The following is a 23,213-nucleotide window of genomic DNA, read 5'->3' as shown; positions in this document are numbered from 1 at the left end:
TTTTTTATTCCAGATGAATTTTTGGAAAATTCGTTCTAGGTCTGTGAAATATGCTGTTGGTATTTTAATGGGGGAGTGCATTGAATCTATAGATTGCTTTGAGTAGTATGGACATTTTAATGATGTTGATTCTACCAATCCATGAACACGGTATGGTCTTCCATCTGTTAATGTCTTCCTCTATCTCTTTTTTCAGTGTCCTGTAGTTTTCTGAGTACAGATCTTTTACCTCATTAGTTAAGTTTATTCCTAGGTATCTTAATTTTTTTGGTGTGATCGTAAGTGGGATTATTTTTTTAGTCTCTCTTTTTGTAACTTCACTATTGGCGTATAAAAATGACATAGATTTCTTGGCATTAATTTGTATCCTGCCACATTGCTGAATTCATTTATTAAGTCTAATAATTATTTGATAGTGTCTTTAGGGTTTTCTATGTACAGTATCATATCATCTGCAAATAAGGACAATTTTACGTCTTCTTTTCCAATTTGGATGCCTTTTATTTCTTCTTCTTATCTAATTTCTATGGCTAGCACTTCCAGTACTATGTCAAACAGGAGTGGTGAAAGCAGGCATCACTGTCTTGTTCCTGTTCTTAAGGGAAATGGTTTTAGTTTTTGTCCATTGAGTATGATGTTGGCTGTGAGTTTGTCATATATGGCTTTTATTATGTTGAGGTATGATCCCTCTATTCCCACTTTGCTGAGGGTTTTTATCAAGAGAGGGTGTTGGATTTTGTCAAAAGCCTTTTCAGCATCAATTGATATGACTATGTGATTTTTATCTCTCAATTTGTTTAGGTGATGTATCACGTTTTTTGATTTGTGGATATTGTACCATCCTTGCATTCCCAGGATAAATCCTACTTGGTCATGGTGTATGATCTTTCTGATGTACTGCTGGATCCGATTTGCTAAGATTTTGTTGAGGATTTTGGCATCTATGTTCATGAGGAATATTGGCCTGTAATTCTCTTTCATTGTGTTGTCTTTACCTGGTTTTGGTATTAGGGTAATGCTGACTTCATAGAGTGAGCTTGGAAGTGTTCCTTCCTCTTGAATTTTCTGGAATAGTCTGAGGAGGAAACATTTTAGTTCTTCCTTGAATGTTTGGTAAAACTCCCCTGTGAAGCCATCTGGCCCCAGGCTTTTGATTGCTGGAAGCTTTTTGATGACTGCTTCAATTTCTTCCATAGTTATTGGCCTATTGAGATTTTTAGATTCTTCCTGATTGAGTTTTGTAAGGTTGTATTTTTCTAGGAATATGTCCAGTTCCTTTAGTTTGTCTAGTTCGTTGAAATAGAGCTATTCATAGTATTTTTTTTAACAATCCTTTGTATTTCTGTGGGGTCTGTTGTTATTTCCCTCTTTCATTTCTTATTTTGTTTCCTAGGGCAATGCAAACTAAAGGGAAAATAAACAAATGGGACTACATCAAAACAAAAAGCTTCTGCACAGCAAAAGAAACCATCAACAAAACAACAAGAAAGCCCACTGCATGAGAGAACATATTTGCCAATGTTATCTCTGATAAGAGTTTAATCTCCCACATTTACAGGGAACTCATACAACTAACAAAGGGAAGATAAACAACCCAATCAAAAAATGGGCAATGGACCTAAATAGATACTTTTCAAAAGAGGACATTCAGAAAGCCAAGATACATATGAAAACATGCTCAACGTCACCAATCATCTGAGAGATGCTAATCAAAATGACAATGAGGTACCATCTCACACCTGTCAGACTGGCTATCATCAACAAATCAACAAATGACAAGTGCTAGTGAGGATGCAGAGAAAAAGGAACCCTCGTGCACTGCTGGTGGGAATGCAGACTGGTGCAGCCACTGTGGAGAATAGTATGGAGTTTCTTCAAAAAAAACTAAAAATGGAACTGCCATTTGACCCAGTGATCCCACTTCTAGGAGCATATCCCAAGAAACTAGAAACACCAATCAGAAAGGATATATGCACCCCTATGTTCATAGCAGCACAATTTACCATAGCTAAGATCTGGAAACAGCCTAAGTGCCCATCAGTAGATGAATGGATTAGAAAACTGTGGTACATCTACACGATGGAATACTATGCTGCTGTAAAAAAGAAGGAACTCTTACCATTTGCAACAGCATGGATGGAACTGGAGAGCATTATGCTAAGCGAAATAAGCCAGTCAGAGAAAGATAAATATCACATGATCTCACTCATTTATGAAATATAATGAACAACATAAACTTATGAACAAAAACAGATCCAGAGACAGAGAAGCATTGATCAGACCGTCAAACCTCAGAGGGAAGGTAGGGGCGGGGAGGGGTAAGGGGGAGAGATCAACCAAAGGACTTGTATGCGTGCATATAAGCCTAACCAATGGACACAGACACCAGGGGGGGTGAGGGCATGAGTGGGGAGGATAGGGAGCAAGGGTGGTTAAAGACACATATGTAATACCTTAATCAATAAAGAAAATAATAAATAGATAAATAAATAAATAAACAATTTCATGGCTTGTGTTATCATAATTCAAAACTGATCTCAGATGCCTCACAAATACTACACCACACAATTAAATATAGCTGTTCTTGCTGAAGACACTGATAAACTTCTCATTGCAGAAACTATCTTTAGTTAATTTCAATGTTATCTTGCTTGAATACTCTCTCTAGCATTTGAAGGTACTGATTGTTTCTTTCATTCAGTCAAAAACTTATTGTGCAGAGGGAATACAATAATTAATTTTTAAAGTCTCTAAGCTCAAGGGAGTTTAGAATCTAATAGCAATAACGTGGTTACCAGATAATTATAATGCAGAGTGGTAATGTAACAAAATAGTAACATATATATATATATCGGGGACTCCTGGCCAACTTTGGAGGTTAGGAAAGACTCCTATAGGAGGTAACATTCAAAGTGAGTCTGGAAGAATTATTCAAGTCATCTAAGGAGAGATTCAGGAAAAGGGAATTGCATAAAAGGGAGTAGTATATACATGAGCCCAGAAGCAAGAAGAAAGAATAGAAAGTGTGGATAACTTTCAGTAGCTCAGGATGGTTAGGGCTTAGGTGTGTGAGGAGCAAAGCAGTGAGAGAAAAGGATGGATTCTGAGCACATTTGTCATGCTAGCCAGTTTGGGATTCACTTGGAAAGCAATGGTGAGCCTTGAACTGCTTTCAGCAGAGGAACATGATCAGTGTGGTTTCCTTATGGAGAAATAGGGCAAAATATGAGGCAGAGGGAAAAGTCTGGAACATTTTGATGGTGGCTTCAATGCGGGTGGAGGCAGTAAAAGATAAAGAGAAGTGGATGACTGCATTTAATGGCTATTTGGAATGTAGAAGCAATAGTTTTTCCTGGGGTTTAGTGGTTTGTTAGATATGAGTAGTCATGGAGGACAATTTAGGATAACCCTTGAGTTTCTTCAGAGAAGCTTTAATGTTCAAGCTGAGTTGACCAGAAGGTGGTGGGATATGTAAGTCTGGAGCTCAGCAGAAAAAAAAAAATAATAATAATTACAAAGTAAGACTGCCCTTGTTTCCATTCTACCTCTCTGGCTTCTGCTTTTCCAAACTTATTTTATTTGACGCACAGCTATCCATCATATTTCCCATGCTTACCCCCGCAGATATATTCTTTCACTCCACAGACTCTCTCCTGGCAATTTAATGTATGCACTCAGTTCGAACAACCATGTCATTGGATTCCTGACAGAAGCAATGCATTTGGGAGGTGATCCTGGGAAACATCAATAGAGTTTAAAAGTGAGATAGGGAAAAGAAAGTAGCTAACAAAGGGTGAATTTTCAAGCAAGTTACCATTAGGGGTAACTGGATATAAAGCCCACTGGGGAATTCCAGGAAACTATGTAGATTTGCCTTAGAGATATCCAATTTGACCAGTGAGGGACTTTAGGTATACATGCACCAAGTCCCATCAGGCATGGGTCAAGGGCAACTGGTCCGGCTCTTCTAGCTTGCTAGGAACATGGATACATGGGTCAAGGAGGCTCTGGACACTAGGAAAAATCCATAGTCATAAAGATACAATTGGAAGTCTGCACTACAATGTTAGGCCCAGGGATGTATGGACAGGACACCTACAGAATCTGCTTCAATATATGTGCAATGATTCCCAAATCTATAACTTAAGTAGAAGGACAAAATTGACAAATTGAATTCCATTCTCATTTAAAATCAGCTGTTGATCAAAGGGACTGAGAGAAGAGAACTAAGAGCCGAGGTTTGGTGCCAAGCAAATACAAGAGAACCAAAGAAGGTGAAAACCAAGATTAGTTATTTGGAGTGCAGTAGATGGCTACAGCCTTGCTACTCAAAGTTACTTTTGAGGACCAGTAGCACTAGCATCTCTTGAGGAAATGTTAGAGATGCATACCAACTAAGAATCCAGAGCATCAAGATCCCCTGTTATTACATATGCACATTAAATTTTGAGAAAGGCTTTTCTCTCTTCGTTCGAGCTTGGATCATCATAATGAAAGATTTTTTTAATGCACTCTTAGCTTATATTTGGGTGGTCATCCATATTCATTGCCTGCATTCCTTAATTCTTTTAAAATAGCCACTAGATCTACTAAATGACTTACGCCAAAAATCTAGAGTCCATTCTATTACCCCCTGCCCCCGCATCCACTATTTTTATGACTCTCTGCCAATACCATAGGTCAAGTCTGCATCCTTTCCAAAAGATTATTGTAATACTCTTTTCATTGGTCTTATTGATTTCTGGGTCCTCTTGCTCCAATTTACCCTCCAAAATGACACAGAGTGATTTTGAAAGTACAAATTACCATACCAACGACCTAGTAGTTGTCCATCAACTTCAGGACAAAAGCCCAACTGCTTAGTCTATCACCATGAGTTTGTCCATGATCTGGTACCGAGTTACCTACCTTGCAAATATACTGGCCTAATATACTTATTGTAATTTGTAGCATTAAATTTAATGCTGAACTTCCTGTCAATCAAGACATGAAGTACATGAGGGTTACACAATCTTTATCTTTAAAAGTTTGATGCTTGTGAAATTTCCTTTTCTGCCCTGGATTTAACAGCAGGTGTTCCATAAAAGGCCCCCTCCCTCCAACTATGATGCCTCATGGATCCCAAGTTTTAGCCCATAAACTATGTTAAGCATTGTATTCCTCGGTTAAATACTTATGTTCAAGACTTTCTCTGAAATATATTTTCAGGTATCCTTTACCTAGGACACAGAAAACAGATACCCTTTCTCTGAAAAACTGAGGTCATAAATCTTTCCTGTCACCTACTGTACCCTAACTCCAGCTTTATCCTAGGCAAGAGTCATGAAAATCCTTCCCAAAAATGAGGGCAAAGTAGGCAACCATCATTTTATAATAGATTTTCTAAGAGACAAATACATTACTGATATTCAATTTGAATGACTTTATTACCAGGGCCATAGTATGAGGAGAATCAAACAACAGTATAGACAATGTCTTGAAGAATAGTATGCAATAACAAAGATATGTTCATATTTTAATTTTATTAATGACAGATAAATGTTAAGGATGTGGTACATTTGCAATCTCAAACAAAATCCACTGGACTTGGAATCAAAAGGCTTCGTTTGTATTCCAGATGGCATTGGTTGCCAGCATGAACCAAAGCCAGTCAGACCATTAATGTTAGTTGTCTCACAGTAAATATGAATAATAATGCTTAGTTGAAATGTTGGTATGAGAATTGAATTAGCAATAAGATGTGAACGCATCTAGAACAGTGCCCAACAAATAGTAAGCAAAAATAAATAAATATCAGTATCCTTTTTGTATTCCTCAAACATCAAATATCCATCAGCCAGTATATTTTTCAGGACTAGAAATTATTTCCCATAATAAACTCACCCTTTAGCAAATGAAACAGACAAAAAACATAGGCCCCTGCAATTTCTAGAACTATCAATATGGCTAATATGAAATTGCTCTTGCAATAACACCTAGCAATGCTCATCAAAAATAAAACATTTCTATATACTAACAACAGTATCAAAAAGAAAAATCCCCCTCCACCACTCTAGGAAAATGGCAAGAAAAATTGCCTCAGCCTTTTGACTCTAAATGATAAAGAATATTTCATAAGAAAGTGAGATTTCAAGATGGTGTCACACATGGATTTAGAGTCCAAATGTGTCCTCTCTAGTGATGCTGGGTTTTCTAGGCTGAGATAGTAACATAAAGATTAGTCAGTCCTAAGCCAATAATACCCCAGGGGTGACAAAAGCAGCAACCAGAAATTCACTCTGCACATGTTTCAATCGCCCAGGCATATTAATTCCTACTGAAGATGTTGAAATATTTTTTTAATGAGGACATAATCCATCATGAAAATCTTCATACGCCAAAAAAAAAAATCAGAAAACAAGATATGACATGAAAAGGCATGAATACACCACAAAACCTTTAAATTAAGAAGTATCTTAAAACATTAAAAACCATATTAGATACTATAAGGAAAAAAAGCATATTCTATGAAAAAAACTGGCAGATTTAAAAATAAACTGCATTTGACTGTCAGAATGAAAAATATAGCTTTGAGGCCTATGATATGCCTGGCTGGGAAGTGAGTTTAAATGGTCTTTAAAATCCCATTTACTGTTGTTATTCTCAATTCCACAAGCAGAGTGATTGCCATTTCAGATTCTGCCAGTCACACACACCAGGTAGAGGGAGGAGGTCTGTATATGCTCTGCCCTTGTGTGTTGTCCCAAAAGGTTACACAGGAGACAGCAGAGCTTTGACCAGCAACACTAAATTAAGCCTTTTAAAATATGTAATAATCTACACATGAGAAGGCATGAATGAGAAATACACAACGATGAAAAACAAGTCTCCTCAGAAACAGAGAGAGAATCTTCTAATCCTACCATTGATCCAACACTTCAATTCTCCCACCATGGCCTGGCCTAGCTCAGTGATAGGAAGTTCACCACCTCTAGCATCTTTCAATTCCATTTTAAAACTATTTTACCAGAATATTGTCCTTATCCTGAGACAAAATCAGCTTCCTGATTTCTCCATATATTTTCCAGTTCTCTATTTGAAGTTATGCCGATCAATCTTAACCTCGCTGCAAAATAGAATATGGAGCCCTAACTGGTTTGGCTCAGTGGATAGAGCGTCGGCCTGCGGACTGAAGGGTCCCAGGTTCGATTCCAGTCAAGGGCACGTACCTTGGCTGCGGGCACATCCCCAGTGGGGAGTGTGCAGGAGGCAACTGACTGATGTTTCTCTCTCATCGATGTTTCTAACTTTCTATCCCTCTCCCTTCCTCTCTGTAAAAAAATCAATAAAATATATTTTAAAAAAATAGCATATGGAAAACAGTTACACCCATTTGACATCCAAATGCCTCTATTTCCTTTTACTAGTCACCAAGAGACATGCCTGGGTTCCTTGACCACTCTCATCATTCTTTTATATAGTTAAGATCTATTTTAGGACTGTTTTTCTTAAGAATGACATCCAGAACTAAATACAATGTTCCATTTGGAAAAGTAGGATTGAATATTTTAAGTTATTTGAAGTGAAATATTAAAACTAAAAGAAAAAAAATTAAAAGTAAAAAAAAGTCATGATTGGCTAATTCAAATACCTGTGTAAATAATTGGCAAATCACATAAACATGGAATAATTCTATTTTCAAAATGTATGGAATATTTACCAAAAAACAAACAGATCATATAGGACCTTAAATCACTGTAGAACATATGTACAGTACTTATGTGCTGGAGATTAACACCAAAAAATAAGGAATTATAGTCATTTGGAAAATTAAACATTCTATTTAGAGTAAGTGCAATTAAACCAGAACCCAAACTTCATGTATAAACTATGTACAGATTAATGACACTAAAAAGGCCATATATGAAATTTATAAAGTATAGGCAAAGATAACTATTCATAGCCTTAAAAGTCTTTTAATTCTACATAAAAATTTGAAAATATGTAACTAAGAAGTCAACTCAACAATTTAGAAAAATCACAACAAAATCAACTAAAAGAAAAAAGAAAAAATTTAATTAGAAAAAATAAAATAAGAACTAGAACTTATAAAGAAAATCAAGAGATGATACTGATCAACAGAAACTGCAAATATGCAACGTGAGAAGTCAGAAGCAAGATTTAAACACAAGAATGGAGATTTTAAATATTACATGAATACTACATTTATTTTAATAAAATTTGAAATATTCATGAAATGATGATTTTTCAAATACAATTATAAATTGTCGGCCAATCAGAAAAAGACAAGTATCACATGATTTCACACATGTGGAACTGAATGGACAAAATAAACTGATCAACAAAATAGATCCAGAGACATAGAAGCATGGAACAGACTGTGGAATCTCAGAGGAAAGGCGGGGGTGGGTGGGTGAGTGGGAAGAGATCATCCAAAGAACGTGTATGCATCTATGCATAGGCCATGGACACAGACAATAGGATGGTGAAGACCTGGGGCAGGGATGGGCTAGAAGGGGTCAACAGGGGGACAAAGGGGACCTATGCAATACTTTCAACAATAAAGATTAAAATAAAGAATAAAAATATAAATTGGCAAAACTGACCAAGAAAAGTTAAAATTTTTTTAATTATACAATATTCATAGGAGAAAAAAATTTGGGATCCAGATGTTCTCTGAGAGAAAAAGATTATCTAATATTAAAGGAATATATAATTTCTGTGTAATTTAAGCAAATAAAAAAATAATAAAAGTGAGTCTTTCTATCAATTTCATGAAGTTAGCAAAACCATAATACCAAACCCTATAAAGCAGTGGTTCTCAACCTTCCTAATGCCGCGACCCTTTAATACAGTTCCTCATGTTGTGGTGACCCCCAACCATAAAATTATTTTCGTTGCTACTTCATAACTGTAATTTTGCTACTGATATGAATCATAATGTAAATATCTAATATGCAGGATGTATTTTCATTGTTACAAATTGAACATAATTAAAGCATAGTGATTAATCACAAAAACAATATGTAATTATATATGTGTTTTCTGATGGTCTTAGGCAGCCCCTGTGAAACGGTTGTTCGACCCCCAAAGGGTCGCGACCCACAGGTTAAGAACCACTGCTATAAAGGGTAGTAGCATAAACTGAGGCCAAAACACGAACAAACATGGAAGCAAAATACCATAAATAAGCGAATAGCAAAGTCAATCTATCAGGGAATTTAAAATTAATTTACCATGACTGAATCAGTTTACTTCAGAAATGCAAAATTGGTTTAACTTTTGGATGTCTATTAATGTATGATCAGTCTGATAGAAGTTGACAGGGCATATGATAAAATTCAACAAGCATTCATGATTTTCAAATAGTAAAATATCCTTGTAAATTAGAAATTTAGGGTACTTGCTTGACATTAAAAACATATCTATCAAAACCAACAGCTACCCACATCATTATGTTTAATCATGAAATATTAGAGGCTTTACCACCAGCATTAGAAACAAAATTAGACTAAGCTAGATCATAAGCACTATGAGAGTAGAAGCCATGTTGGGTTTTGCCCACCACTCTATTGACTAAATCCATAGTGCCTAATACAGTGCCTGATCTCATAGTTTTTCTTCAGTCTCACTAATTTCCACTTATCTTCCCAACCTATAAATGTTGCCTACTTCTTTCTGATCTTTATATATGCCCCCTGGGTGACCTCACTCAGTCCCATGGATTTAAAGATCTGTATGCTAATGATTCAGACCTTCTCATGATGATTTGATTTTTTATTTTACTATTTAACATTTGTAAACCAGAACTATTGGCCTTTGCCCTTAATATCCACCTACCCCTCCTCATGTCTCCACTTTCTCAGTAATTGGCACCGCTGGCCAACTAGTGACTTAGACTAGAGATGTACGCACCTTCCATATTTGCACCCTAACTTGCCATTCATTAACTGTAACTAGCCATCTCTCAGCAAATCCCATTGTCATGAATGCCAACATATATGCTGAGTCTGAACATTTTTCATATTGTCATTGTAATCCATCAACTCCTCTCACTTAGACAATAACAAAAACTTCAAATTAGTCTCCTTTTCCATTCTCGATCCTCTGTTGTCCATTCCACCCAGCAGCCAGAACATTCTCAAAGCCAAATTTTATTATGTCCATTGCGTCAAATTTCCCAGTGGCTTCCCTTTGGAGTTAAAGGAGCACAGAGTACCTGCACTCTACTTTTTTGACCCCAAAGTCTATCTTTTTCACACCCACCATCCACATTCCAGCCACACTAACCTTCTTGTCCCTTCAACGTGACATGTCGGTTCTATCTCAGAGTCCTTGCACTTGCTGCTCACATTCTGGCAATGCTCTTCCACTCGATTTTCATATAGTTGCATTTCCTCTCACAAATCTCATCTCAAATGTCACCCCTCCAAAAGGTCTTTTGCAATTATAAAATAGCACACACAGTCCATAATTCTCTCTATTTCATTACTCAATTATATTTTCTTCATAACTTTATCACTTATTATTAGGTAAAACTGTATTTATTGTTTATTTTTTTACTGTCTCACTCCACTAGAATGTAAGTTCCTTTGAAGGTAATGCATGCATAAATGCAAACATTTTGTGTGTTTTAATCAGTGAAGTTCCCCTATGGCCTTGTGCAGTTATTCTTTGAAATGACCTTTAAAGTCATTTAGTCAATATGAAAAATATTGTTTAAATTTTTACTGGAATTGCATTAACCTTATAGTCCAGAATACAGAAGCATTAACCTTATAGTCCTTAATAAATCTTCTGAATAAGTGAATGAGGGAATTTACGAAGAATATAGGGCTAACAATTATCATTTTTATTCAACATTGTCTTGGAAGTTCTAGAAAATGCCATATGATAAGTAAAAACACCAACAGATATAATTTTGCAAACAGACAAAACACTAATTAGTTGCAAATGATATGACTGTCTTTCAAACATTCCAAGAGAGTCATCTGAAAACAATTAAAACTAATAAGAGACTCAGTAGGGTGGCAAGTGACAATTTATTAAAAAATATATCCCATATGCCAGAAATACCAGTTATAAAATATTGTGAAAATAACATTGAATTCTACCTAGCAATAAAGTATATAAAAAACTTAGGAAGAGAGTATAACAATGTATCTTTATAACAAAAACATGTAAAATGTATATGAAAAGAATTATAGTATTTTACATAGCAGTACAAATGAATACTGAATAAATATATAATTATACTGTGTTCCTCTAAGATTATTCATACTGTCAAAATCATAATTTTCCCCAAATGAACCTGTAAGGTTAATACAATTACAATAAAAATTCATACAGGATATTTTTATATTGACTAGGTAACTTTACAGATCATTTCAAAGAATAAATGCACACTAAAAGTCAAGACTCTCTTGATAAGAATAAAGATAGACTTGTCCTATTGATTATAACACAAAACCACACTAATTAAAAATCCAGCCATTTCAGGTTTACATACTATACATGGATCAAGGAATTAGAATAGAAAGCTCAGAAACTCCAAAATATATAATATTTTATGTGTGATTAAAAATGGCCTTTCGTATTCTGAGGGACAAATGAATTATATAATAAATGATCTTAGGAAATCTGTCTATGATTTAAAGAAAAAAAAAGATAACTTCCCATCTCACTTCTTACACCAAATTTTAAAATGTTAAAAAATAAAAGGATAGCCTGGCCAGCATGGCTCAGTGGTTGAGTGTCAACCTATGAACCAGGAGATCATGGTTCAATTTCCAGTCCCGGCACATGCCCAGGTTGCGGACTTGATCCCCAGTGTGGATCAAGTGTGGGGCATGCAGGAGGCAGCTGATCAATGACTCTCTCTCCACATTGATGCTTCTATCTCTCTCCCTCTCCCTTCCTCTCTGAAATAAATAAAAATATATAAAAAATAAAATAAAAATAAAAGGATAAATAGCATATAAAAATAACATTTTTACAGATGACTTATTGACATATGAAAAGAGGCTCAATGTCACTAATCATCAGAGAAATGAAAATTAAAACCACAATGAGATATCAGCTTACACCTGTCAGAATGGCAATCATCAATAAAGCCAGCCTATTGCAAACAAGAATCACAGTGACTATTTTATAAATACCAATTTGTACTTCTTAATCCCTTTACCTCTTCTATCCATCCCCCAACCCCCTCCCCCCTGGCAATTTTCAGTCTGTTCTCTGTATCTATCGGTCTGTTTCTATCTTGTTTGTTCATTTATATTGCTTTTTAGACTCCTTATATACGTGAAATCATATGGTTCTTGTCTTTCTGACTGACTTATTTCACTTAGAAACAGTTTTGATTGAAAAATGTTCAGTTAAAACCCTTTCCTCTCTGCAAACAAATTGTCAATTCCTTGGAACCTGAAGCAGCTAACTGGGGGGAGAGGGAGCTGCTGCTGGTTCCTGGAATAACAACAACCAATCAAGAAAGCTTACTGAAGAGTCCCCACTGCTGAGTGAAGGGACGTCCTGACACCAGCCCAAAGATTTCTGAAGGAGTATGTAATTGTCTATTTTTGTAAGAGCTGTAGCCTTATTTTCTGGCTGAAGGGCCATCATAAAAACTGTCACTAACAGCTATAACATAGGTAAATGAGCAGTTATTTGCATGTACATTAGATGGGAACTTTCATCTGCATAAATGACAATCCGGAACAGCCCTATTTTAAATTATGATAATAAAATATAATGCCATGTATGGAAGAGACTGCTATGGTTCAGGTTGAAAAGTCAATTGCCTGCTAAATGCCATATGTTTATTGCAGTTTAAATTTCTGTTTCCTACCTACATGAAGCTGTTCTGAAACAGCTAGAGCAAAGATGAAATTTCCTTTAAATGGAATGTTTTCTAAGTGAAAAGGTTGGAAGATTTAAAAGAAAATGAGTCAGCATCTAAATTTTTAAAAAACATACCTAATTTGTTTGAAGTCTTTCATAATATATTGAATTTTAAAAAGGGAAAACATGTACTTTGTGTAAAATTTTACAAAAACTACATTAACCTAAAGTCAGCCTTTTGCAAACAACAATCACGGTGACCTTTAGTTCTTACTCCATACGAGTACCTAAAATCCTTCTAAGTTATTTTTTTTTACCTTCATGTATTTTCTACTTTAGTTATATAAAATTTTCAAGCTATCACATGTTAATGAGCTAAAGTGGGTTACATAAATCCTGTTTATAGACATCCATGCTTGAAAAAGCTAAATAATTCTGGATTCCTTCCCTGAAATGCAAGACTTAAGTACTTCAGAAGCATTCATCTTTACTCATAAGCATCAATGGTTTGATTTAGTAAAAGAAGAAATGGACCCAGGATCCTAATAAGGAATTACTCACTGGTCGCTAGTTCGAAGTTTGTAACCATGTTTTCAGCAGGGCATAAATATGCATACTGTGAGAATGATAGCGTACTTATACTACTTTGTTTTTGTTTATTTGTTTTATTTTTCTTTCAAGCAGGTCCATGGTTTTTTGTTTTTTCTTTATTGACTAAGGTATTACATATGTGTCCTTACTCCCCTCATTGCCCCTACCCCCCTACTCATACCCTCACCCCCCTGGTGTCTGTGTCCATTGGTTAGGCTTATATGCCTGCATACAAGTCCTTTGGTTGATCTCCCACCCTGACCCCCAGGAAAGGGTAGAGAATGCTATATTACTCTTTTATCCACCAACCAACCAACATCCAACACAAAACCCTTGGTTCACAGAAGAGCAAACCCTATCCATTATTAAGACAGTCATTTTTTTTATGATTTTTCATTGTAGAATAAGATGTGTTGGTCTAATGAGGAAAGAAGAGTAAAGTCTATGTTTCTTTACTAAAAATTCTCAGTGGAACTACTCCCTCCAAAATTACTTGCCATTTAGAATCACTACAAACAGCTACCATTAGGATGGGTGGCATAATTTAGCAATCTCATCTTACTTATCTCAGAGGTCTGTAAGTAAAGCCTGTGAGGCCCATAGGAAATAGCAAGTGTTAAAATAACTACCTCGGTTTCTAGAAAATTCCTGAAAAACCTTATAACTGTGGTTTTGAACTCTATATCCAGTAGTTTGCTTTCCTCCATTTCTGTCATTTGTGGCCTGTTTCTTTGTCTCCACATTTTGACTGCTTCTCTGTGTTGACAGAGTGGCTTTCTGTTCTAGGGGTCCTATAGGGCCCAGTGGCTCAGCCTCCCCAATTACCTGAGGTGGACACTCTTGGTGCACCCCTTTGTGGGCTGTGTGCACAGTCATGTTGTAGTTAAGCCTTGATAGTTGTTGGTATCACTGGGAGGAATTGACCTAGAAACCGCCAATAAATTTAGTGAGACCCTCGATAAATCTAGTGAGACCCTCGAGGATATGAAAAAGGACCAACTAGAAATTAAGCATACACTGACTGAAATAAAGAATAATATACAGAGATCCAACAGCAGACAAGAGGATCCCAAGAATCAAGTCAAAGAAGTAAAAAACACCCAACCGGAAAAGCAAAAAGAAAAAAGAATCCAAAAATATGAAGATAGTGTAAGGAGCCTCTGGGACAACTTCAAGCATATCAACATCCGAATTATGGGAGTGCCAGAAGAAGAGAGAGAACAAGATATTGAAAACCTATTTGAAGAAATAATAACAGAAAACTTCCCCTACCTGGTGAAAGAAATAGACTTACAAGTCCAGAAAGCGCAGAGAACCCCAAACAAAAGGAATCCAAAGAGGACCACACCAAGACACATCATAATTAAAATGCCAAGAGCAAAAGACAAAGAGAGAATCTTAAAAGCAGCAAGAGAAAAACAGTTAGTTACCTACAAGGGAGTACCCATACGATTGTCAGCTGATTTCTCAACAGAAACTATGCAGGCCAGAAGGGAGTAGCAAGAAATATTCAAAGTGATGAATAGCAAGAACCTACAACCAAAATTACTTTACCCAGCATAGCTATCATTCAGAATTGAAGTTCAGATAAAGAGCTTCACAGATAAGAAAAAGCTAAAGGAGTTCATCACCACCATACCACTATTATATGAAATGCTGAAAGGTATTCTTTAAGAAGAGGAAGAAGAAAAAGGTAAAGATAAAAATTATGAAAACAAAGGGACAACAAATACATATCTATCAACAAGTGAATCTAAAAATCAAGTGAATAAAAAATCTGATGAACAGAATAAACTGGTGAATATAATAGAATCAGGGGCATAGAAAGGGAGTGGACTGACAATTCTCAGGGGGAAAGGGGTGTGGGGGTGCGGGAAGAGACTAGAAAAAATCGTACACCTATGGATGAGGACAGTGGGGGGCAGTAAGGGCAGAGGGTTTGGTGGGAACCGGGTGGAGGGGAGCTATGGGAGGGAAAAAGAGGAACAACTGTAATATTCTGAACAATAACGATTTAATAAATTAAAAAAAAATAACTACCACAATAAGCCATTGATTCACGCATTTCAAACACACAAAGTCTTCAAGTCATACCACTAACCCACTAAATAAGTGATTCTTAGCCAATGTGGATACTCTCCCCCAATGCCCCCTCCCCCCAAAGAAATCAGAGATCATTTTAAATATTTGTTCTGGTTTCTAGAACCTTGTCACTTCCATACACACTAATGAAAGAGGTATCAATGTTCATGGTAATTACTTAGTAATAGTCTTACTATAGCACTACCGATTCAGGACAGCTTTATTGATATGATTCCGAATCACAACTATGGTCACACAAAGCCTGCTTACTGTCCTAATATATATTCATCTGAGAGATAAACAGAAAGGAGGTTATAAATTTGATAAAAATCTATATATTGGCAACAACCCGGGCATCATTTAATCTATGACTCACCACAGGCTCAAACTACATTATTGTAGCATGGTTGCTTTTCTAGAGTCATAAATACCTTAGAAATAATGAAGACTGTGATATACCTGTGTGTTTTATCTCAGTGGCATTTGCAATTAAGCCAAATTTTAACATTTTCATACATGAATTAATAAAGCACAGAAATTTTACAAATAAATGCACTTTAATTAGATATAAACATTTTTTCTCTGGGTAGTCCTAAACTTGCTATAATTTTGGTTTAATGCTTCATGTTCTGGCTTTAGGTGACTTTAAGAAGTGTTTATAAACAGAACACTAGTATAAAGATATAGACTCGCTAAAAATAAATGTTAAGCAAACACAGCTAGAAAGAAAAGAACAGCTTAGATGGAGCATCGTTCCATATTTTTGACCATTATAATGTAGTATAAATAATTTATTTCTAAAATAATATGCAATATGGGATCACAGAAGCACCATCTTAAAATAACATGTACAATATTTTTAAAATAGTAGAATGCTACAGGATATGCTTTTAATAGCAGTAGTACTATTAAATGCATAAATTATACCTGAAAAATAAAATGACCCCTAATAAAAATTTCATCTGTATCATTGAATTATAACTGCATGTTTCTTTATCAGTTGGGCATTACAAATCCTAAGATACTTATATAGCATAGTATGGCAAAATTGGGCTGCATTACCTGGATATACACATGCACACACATGCACACTTTTTTATTGCACTTGAATTACCTTGGAATAATTCAACTATGTAATTTTCACATCACTCAAACAATTCTACCTCTTAGATAATAGCTTTAGAATATTTGAATTTATCAAGAAAATAAATCATTTTTCTGCTTAGTGAACTCATACCAAGTATTATATTTAATATGCCTGTATGGTACTCAAACTCTGGTTACACAATTAAAGGTATTTCCCCAAGATACCTCCCTCCAAGAAAGAAATGCACTGCAGGGATAATCCTATTGAGTGAGGAACTAATCTATAATAATAATCTATAATAATAAAAGGGTAATATGCTAATTAGACTGGATGTCTTCCAGACATCATTCCGGACGTCCTACCTGAAGAAGCCGGGCTGGAGGGAAGACAGCTGGATCCCAGGTGCCTGCGTGCAGCCGGACGAGGGAGGCAGCCCAGGTCCCGGGTGCCAGAGGGAAGTTGGTACCGGCAGCTGGGAGAAGGAAGGCCTACTCTTGCACGAATTTTCATGCATCGGGCCTCTAGTATTTAATAGACAGATGAGAGACCCAAGAGTCATAGTTTCCTCTAAATATCTTCATTTGCTCTCTATGCTGCCCTGTATCAACCATAATACACTTATCATCTGATATTTATTGTATATCTAAAATGTAAACAAATGGAAGTACCGTGGGGCCTTGACTTATGAGTTTAATTCGTTCCGTGACGGAGCTCGTAACTCAAATTATTCGTATGTCAAATCAAAAGTGAACAAGTGAGACACGTGATGCTGGGCTGATGTTGAGGCGTTCACTGTGACATTCGCTGCGCCAACTAGCGGTGGGGTATCTGAAGCTGGCTCGTAACCTGAATTTTAGAGACGGCTCGTATCTCAAAAAACTCGTCAGTCAGGACACTCATAAGTCAAGGCCCCACTGTAGTGGTGTTTGTTGGCACCAGTAATTAAGGGGACTGGATTTTAATGTCCATGTGAAGAGCAAGATGGAACTGAGATAAAGGAATACAGGAATTTGGAAGGACTGCACCTTTAGTAAAAGGATCTACAATGAAAGATCTGCCCACCAATACAGAAGGTTAAGGGGGAAGCTCCCTGGGTTTGGGCTCTGCATCTCATGAAAGTTTAATTTTTCATATCCACACAGGCTACAAACCCTCAAACTGAGAAATTCACAGTAAACATTAGTCCTCGGATGGTGACACCCCCAAGCTCCTGGCCAAAGCAAAGACAAAACTGCTTTGGAGGAATGCTTCCTTTACCCAGGCATCATGGGGAGAGGAGGGAGGATAAGACAAAGTCCCACTAGACCTTAGTTTACAATCCCAAGTTACAAAACACAATAGGAAATGATTACCATCAGTGGGAGTTAGCAATAACACACAACAGAGAAATTAAAACACAATAACTTGAGATAATAGACTAGCAACCAGAAAGAAAATTGAAAGTACACATATATAAAATAATGAACTCATAAAATAAGACAAAATTCTGACAAAAAGGCACATTTGAAAAAGAACTGATTAGAAAATCTAGAAATAAAAAATATTTATTGAAATTAATGAAAGGAGGGGGTAAACAACATATTTTAAAGAAAAAATAGAAAAAGAAGGTACAAACAATACAGAGATATGAAGAGAAAATATTAGAGGTTAAAGGACGGAGAGTATCATTAGAAGGTCCAACATGTATCCAATAGTAATTCCATAAAAGATTCAAGGGAGAGGTGAGTTAATTCACTACCATCCACTCATCCCACCTTCCCTCTGACTATCACCATTGTTGCCTCTCCACTAGACTTATGGGGGGGGGGCATTATTTTGTAAATTATATAAAGGTCTTACCAGTTTGCTGTACACCTAAAACTAATATAAAATAACCTATCAACTATAATTGAAAAATAAAACATAATTTTAAAAAATATTCTCCTATAGTAAACACTTTAAAGAAGCCGTGCTGTAGTCCTATGAGTTGGCGGGGGAGCAGTGGAGGAGTTCCCCCAAGAGATGCTGGCAGAGTTGTAATTATTTTTATCAGTTCCTCACCCCCCAGCAGTGCTATGGTACTACCATAACAGTTCTAGACAAAGGCCAAGCCTGCCCAATCACTGTTGATTTTGTCTCTGGGAGATGAAACAAGCAACAATCCTCCTCAGGCAATGTGGGAGAGAGGCAAGAAGGAACTTAAAAACTCTCCCCCCAAAACATGGTTCCACCACTGCATCTGCTGACCCTAGTTCCAGCCTACAGCAGCCAACCAAGAGCCTTCCATGTCCCCAGGGATTGCCCACAGATTTTACTCTAGTCATTCTAACCCACGCTGGCTTCCTTTTCTATGGTTTCTATACCTCTGAGCTTGGGGGAGGGAGCTAGCCACCTGTGCCCCTTCACTAAGTTTGCTATCTTTCCATTCATATTCTTTTATTTTGTTTCCTGCAGTGTATTTAAATACAACTGCTACCCTGCCAAACATCCTTGTTTATTTCAAAAGTGTGGCTGCAGGTTCTATGTACAAAATCACATCACCTGAGAACAGTAAATGTGTTTCTTACATTGCAATCCTTAGAGTAGCTTCCTTTAGCTGTCTCAAATACATGGCCTAGGACCCCTGTTATCATGTTGAATGCGAGTGGGCAGTCTTATCTGGACAACACATGATGACTAAGCAATCCTTTGATATTTTGCAGTACCCCTTATCAGGTTAGGAAATTCCCTTTCATATCTATTTTGCTATGAGTTTTTATTAGGAATTGTTGAATTGTATTAAATCTGTTTGCTGCATCTACCGAGATGTTTTTCATCCCTTACATATTAAATGTGGTGAGTTACATAACTAAATGTTTCCAATGTTAAAACAACCTTGCATTCCTAAAATAACCCAACTTAGTCATGACATATTATGAATATTGTACATTGTTGGTTTCATTTACTAATAACCTGTTTACAGTTTCCACATCCATACTCATGAGTGAGTTGCCCTATAATTTTTCTTTCTGACACAATCCTTATTAGTATGGGTAGCCAGGTTATACCTCCCACAGAAAATGAGCTGAGGAATTTGGGGAGAATTTGTGAAAGTGTAGATTTATCAGTTCCTGCAGTGTTTAGTAGATCATCTGGGCTTTGTACTTTGCAGAAAGAGTTTCTACATGTAATGATTCACTTTTTTTAAGGGAACATAGTCAATAATATTGTAATAACTATGTATGGTGCTAAGTTGGTACTGGAAATATCAGGAAGATCACGTTGTAAAGTATATGGTTCACCTTTTTAAAAATGCTTATAGGACCACTGATGTGTTTTTTTACTCCGTTTTGGTAATATTTTTGCTAGCAATTTGTTTATTTCACCTGTTTTCAAACTTGCTAGCTTTTGTAGTTATGGCTCTGATTTATTGCTTATTTATAAAGGGTGTCCCAAAATTCACGCAAGAAGTAATTTTGATAGAAAACACGGGTTTATAATTAAAATTGTAAATTTTTTATTGATTCATAAAGGATACAGTATAGGGTTATGTATGGAAGAGCATATAGGGTAAATGAATTATCCTGTCGTGATAGTGAGCACCATTAACTGTTATTGCCTGAGCAGCCGCCTTTTCGAAGAAGAATGGTCCGATGATGCCTCCAGCCCAAAATCCACACCAAACAGTGACACGTTGTGGATGCATTTGTTTCTCAACAATCACTCGTGGATTTTCTGAACCCCAAATGCGACAATTTTGTCGATTAACCAAGCCATCAAGATGAAAATGAGCCTCATCACTGAAGATGATTTTGTTCGAAAAATCAGCATCCACTTGTTGTTGTTCCATAATCCATTCAACGAACTCTATTCGCTGTGTGTGGACAGTAGGCTTCAGTTCTTGAGTCAATTGAACTTTGTAAGCATAAAGATGCAAATCTTTCGTGAGAATACGCTGTAGAAAGCTTCTCGAAATATCCAATTCTTGACCACAGTGCCGAATTGATGTCCCTGGACTCTCAGCAACACTCTCATGAACTGCGTTGATGTTTTGTGTTGAACGACTTGTTGAAGGACGGCCAGAGTGTTTAAGATCACTAATTGATCCAGTCTCCCTAAATTTTTTAATTAATCTCTTCACAGTTGATGAAGTTAAATCACTATTCCGACCATATTTTGCATGAAAATTGCGAACTGTAGCTGCCAAACCTTCATTATTTTTAAAATATTGCTCAACAATGAAAACGCGTTGTTCTTTCATGTAGCACTCCATTTTTAATAACCCTGAACTGTCAGCTGTCACGCTATCTTTTTTTTTATCATTGGCAACACTTTACGGCACAAATGGAGTAAAATTCAAATCTTGCGTGAATTTTGGGACACCCTTTACATTTGTACCCTCTCTCTTTTCATCAGTCTCACCAGAGGTTTGTAAATTTTATTCTCTTACAGAACACAATATATGGCTTTTGGCTACTATATCTTTATTTCCTATTTAATTTTGCTTTCATATTTATTTTTTCCTTCATTTAGGTCCCTTTTTCTCATTTACTGTACATACTTAATGTTAGAAATGTAACTCTATTGCTTTAGCTGCATGACACAAATGTTGATATCTAGCATTATAACTATCATTTGGCTTTATGTACATTATTTCTCCTCTCATATATGAGTAATCAAGAGGTGTTTCTAAACATGAGATCTCAATTCATTGACATTTGTTGATACATTTTGATAGTCTAATATGAGGCCAAATCACATATATTTTCTAAGAAAGCAATATACATTCTTCAGTTTGGAATATAGTAATTTTTTCTTCATTGATAAACTATTAAAAGAATGCTAGTTATAGACATATTGCTTTATATATTTGGAGCTATGCTTTTTAACAACACACAAATAAAAAAGCTGTATTTTTCTGCTGCACTCACCCTTCTATTACTATGTACTGAATTTATTCAGATCTAATAATACTTTCACCTTAAAACCAGTTTGGACAACCTATATAAATTACTGTATCAGTTGGTTGGTATTTACATAGTATATGTTTTCCCACCCCTTTGCTTTCAAGATTCTGTAATTTTTTTAGTTAGATAGTATTCTCATAACATAATTTAGTGGGATGAGGGTTGTTTATTTTCAGACTTTAGCTTTTTTTTTTAACATGTTACAAAAGAGGTTTAATTAAAAAGACCAAGCCAAAACCGGTTTGGCTCAGTGGATAGAGCGTCAGCCTGCGGACTGAAAGGTCCCAGGTTCGATTCTGGTCAAGGGCATGTACCTGGGTTGCGGGCACATCCCCAATGGGAGATGTGCAGGAGGCAGCTGATCGATGTCTCTCTCTCATCGATGTTTCTAACTCTCTCTATCTCTCTCCCTTCCTCTCTGTAAAAAATCAATAAAATATATTTAATTAATTAATTAATTAATTAATTAAAAAAATAAAAAGACCACAAAACCCATGTCATTATCAGACTACTCTGATTCTTCTTTCTTTGTTTCCACTCTCCTCTCCTTAGCTGAGGCAGCAGTGTTAGAGCGGGTGGGACCTCCTGCTGGTGCATCCCATACACTGCAGGCATAGGCACATTTCTCAGTTGGTCTAGGAACTCTCTCCCCTTCCCCCTTCAGGCCTAGGGTTGACAATGGCTTCTTGCTGTTACCAACACTGAGTACTTGACCATTCATCGTTGTTTCCCTTAACTCTGCCTACCCTTCTGTAAATAGTCACTTAATTAAACACACACATACAGCCTCTTCAGTTACTCCTGGGGGTCCGTCACGTTTACTGCTGTGTTCCTTATCCATATAGAGGGAAAGAGCACCAAACACACTCTTTCTACCCTTAAGTTTTTCAAACCATAGAGATTTTCAGTCATATGTCCTATTTCACTCCCAACCACATACAAAAATTCTTTTAAAAATAACTATGTAAATGTTTAGTATTTTTTTTTACCATTCCAACGGGGGCATCTTGAGTGAAAGTGGAGGTCGAAGGGACCGAAGCTCCAAGAATCTAATAGTCATGATCTTTTTCATTATCTTTCCCATTTGAAGGGAAGATTGTAGCTCTAATTGGAGTATGAATAGAGTATTTTCAAGGTCTTTCTTTTTTCTGTCTTTCATTATTTTTATGCCAAGGAGACCAGATTGTAAATCAAGTCTTGGACCTCCTCCACTTCCTTGTAAAGTATTTTAACAGTAGTTAATCTAATCTCCTCTCTGCTGAAATACTTCATGCATCTGAGGCTGTCAGAATGCTACACAAAGAAAATACTGTTTAAGAATTTCATTTCCATCAGGAGGAAAAATGTGGCATTTTCTAAGTAGGATCTTAGGATTATTGTACTTAATCGCTTATGTTATCATCCGCACAAAACCCACAAGCCTCTAGAAACACAGAACTTTCGATTTACAAATATAGAGGCAACTGGCTCAGTATTTATTTTTCCTAATGAAGAATTTTTCCTCTAAGATTTAGGAAAGATAACCAGACAGTCACTGCTGAAGCATTTTCTAGTGTGTCAGAGAGCCTAATATGAGCTTTTAAGTATTCTTTAACAGTGCATTTATTATTAAAAATATATTTCTTAGATTAAATCAAGTCTTCACAACTAAAACGTTCCACCAGTTGGAGCAAATAATGCTCTTAGGA

The sequence above is a fragment of the Myotis myotis genome, unplaced genomic scaffold (assembly GCF_014108235.1).
Source record: "Myotis myotis isolate mMyoMyo1 unplaced genomic scaffold, mMyoMyo1.p scaffold_m19_p_4, whole genome shotgun sequence".
In the NCBI taxonomy this organism is placed as follows: domain Eukaryota; kingdom Metazoa; phylum Chordata; class Mammalia; order Chiroptera; family Vespertilionidae; genus Myotis; species Myotis myotis.
This window is presented reverse-complemented; position numbering follows the sequence as displayed.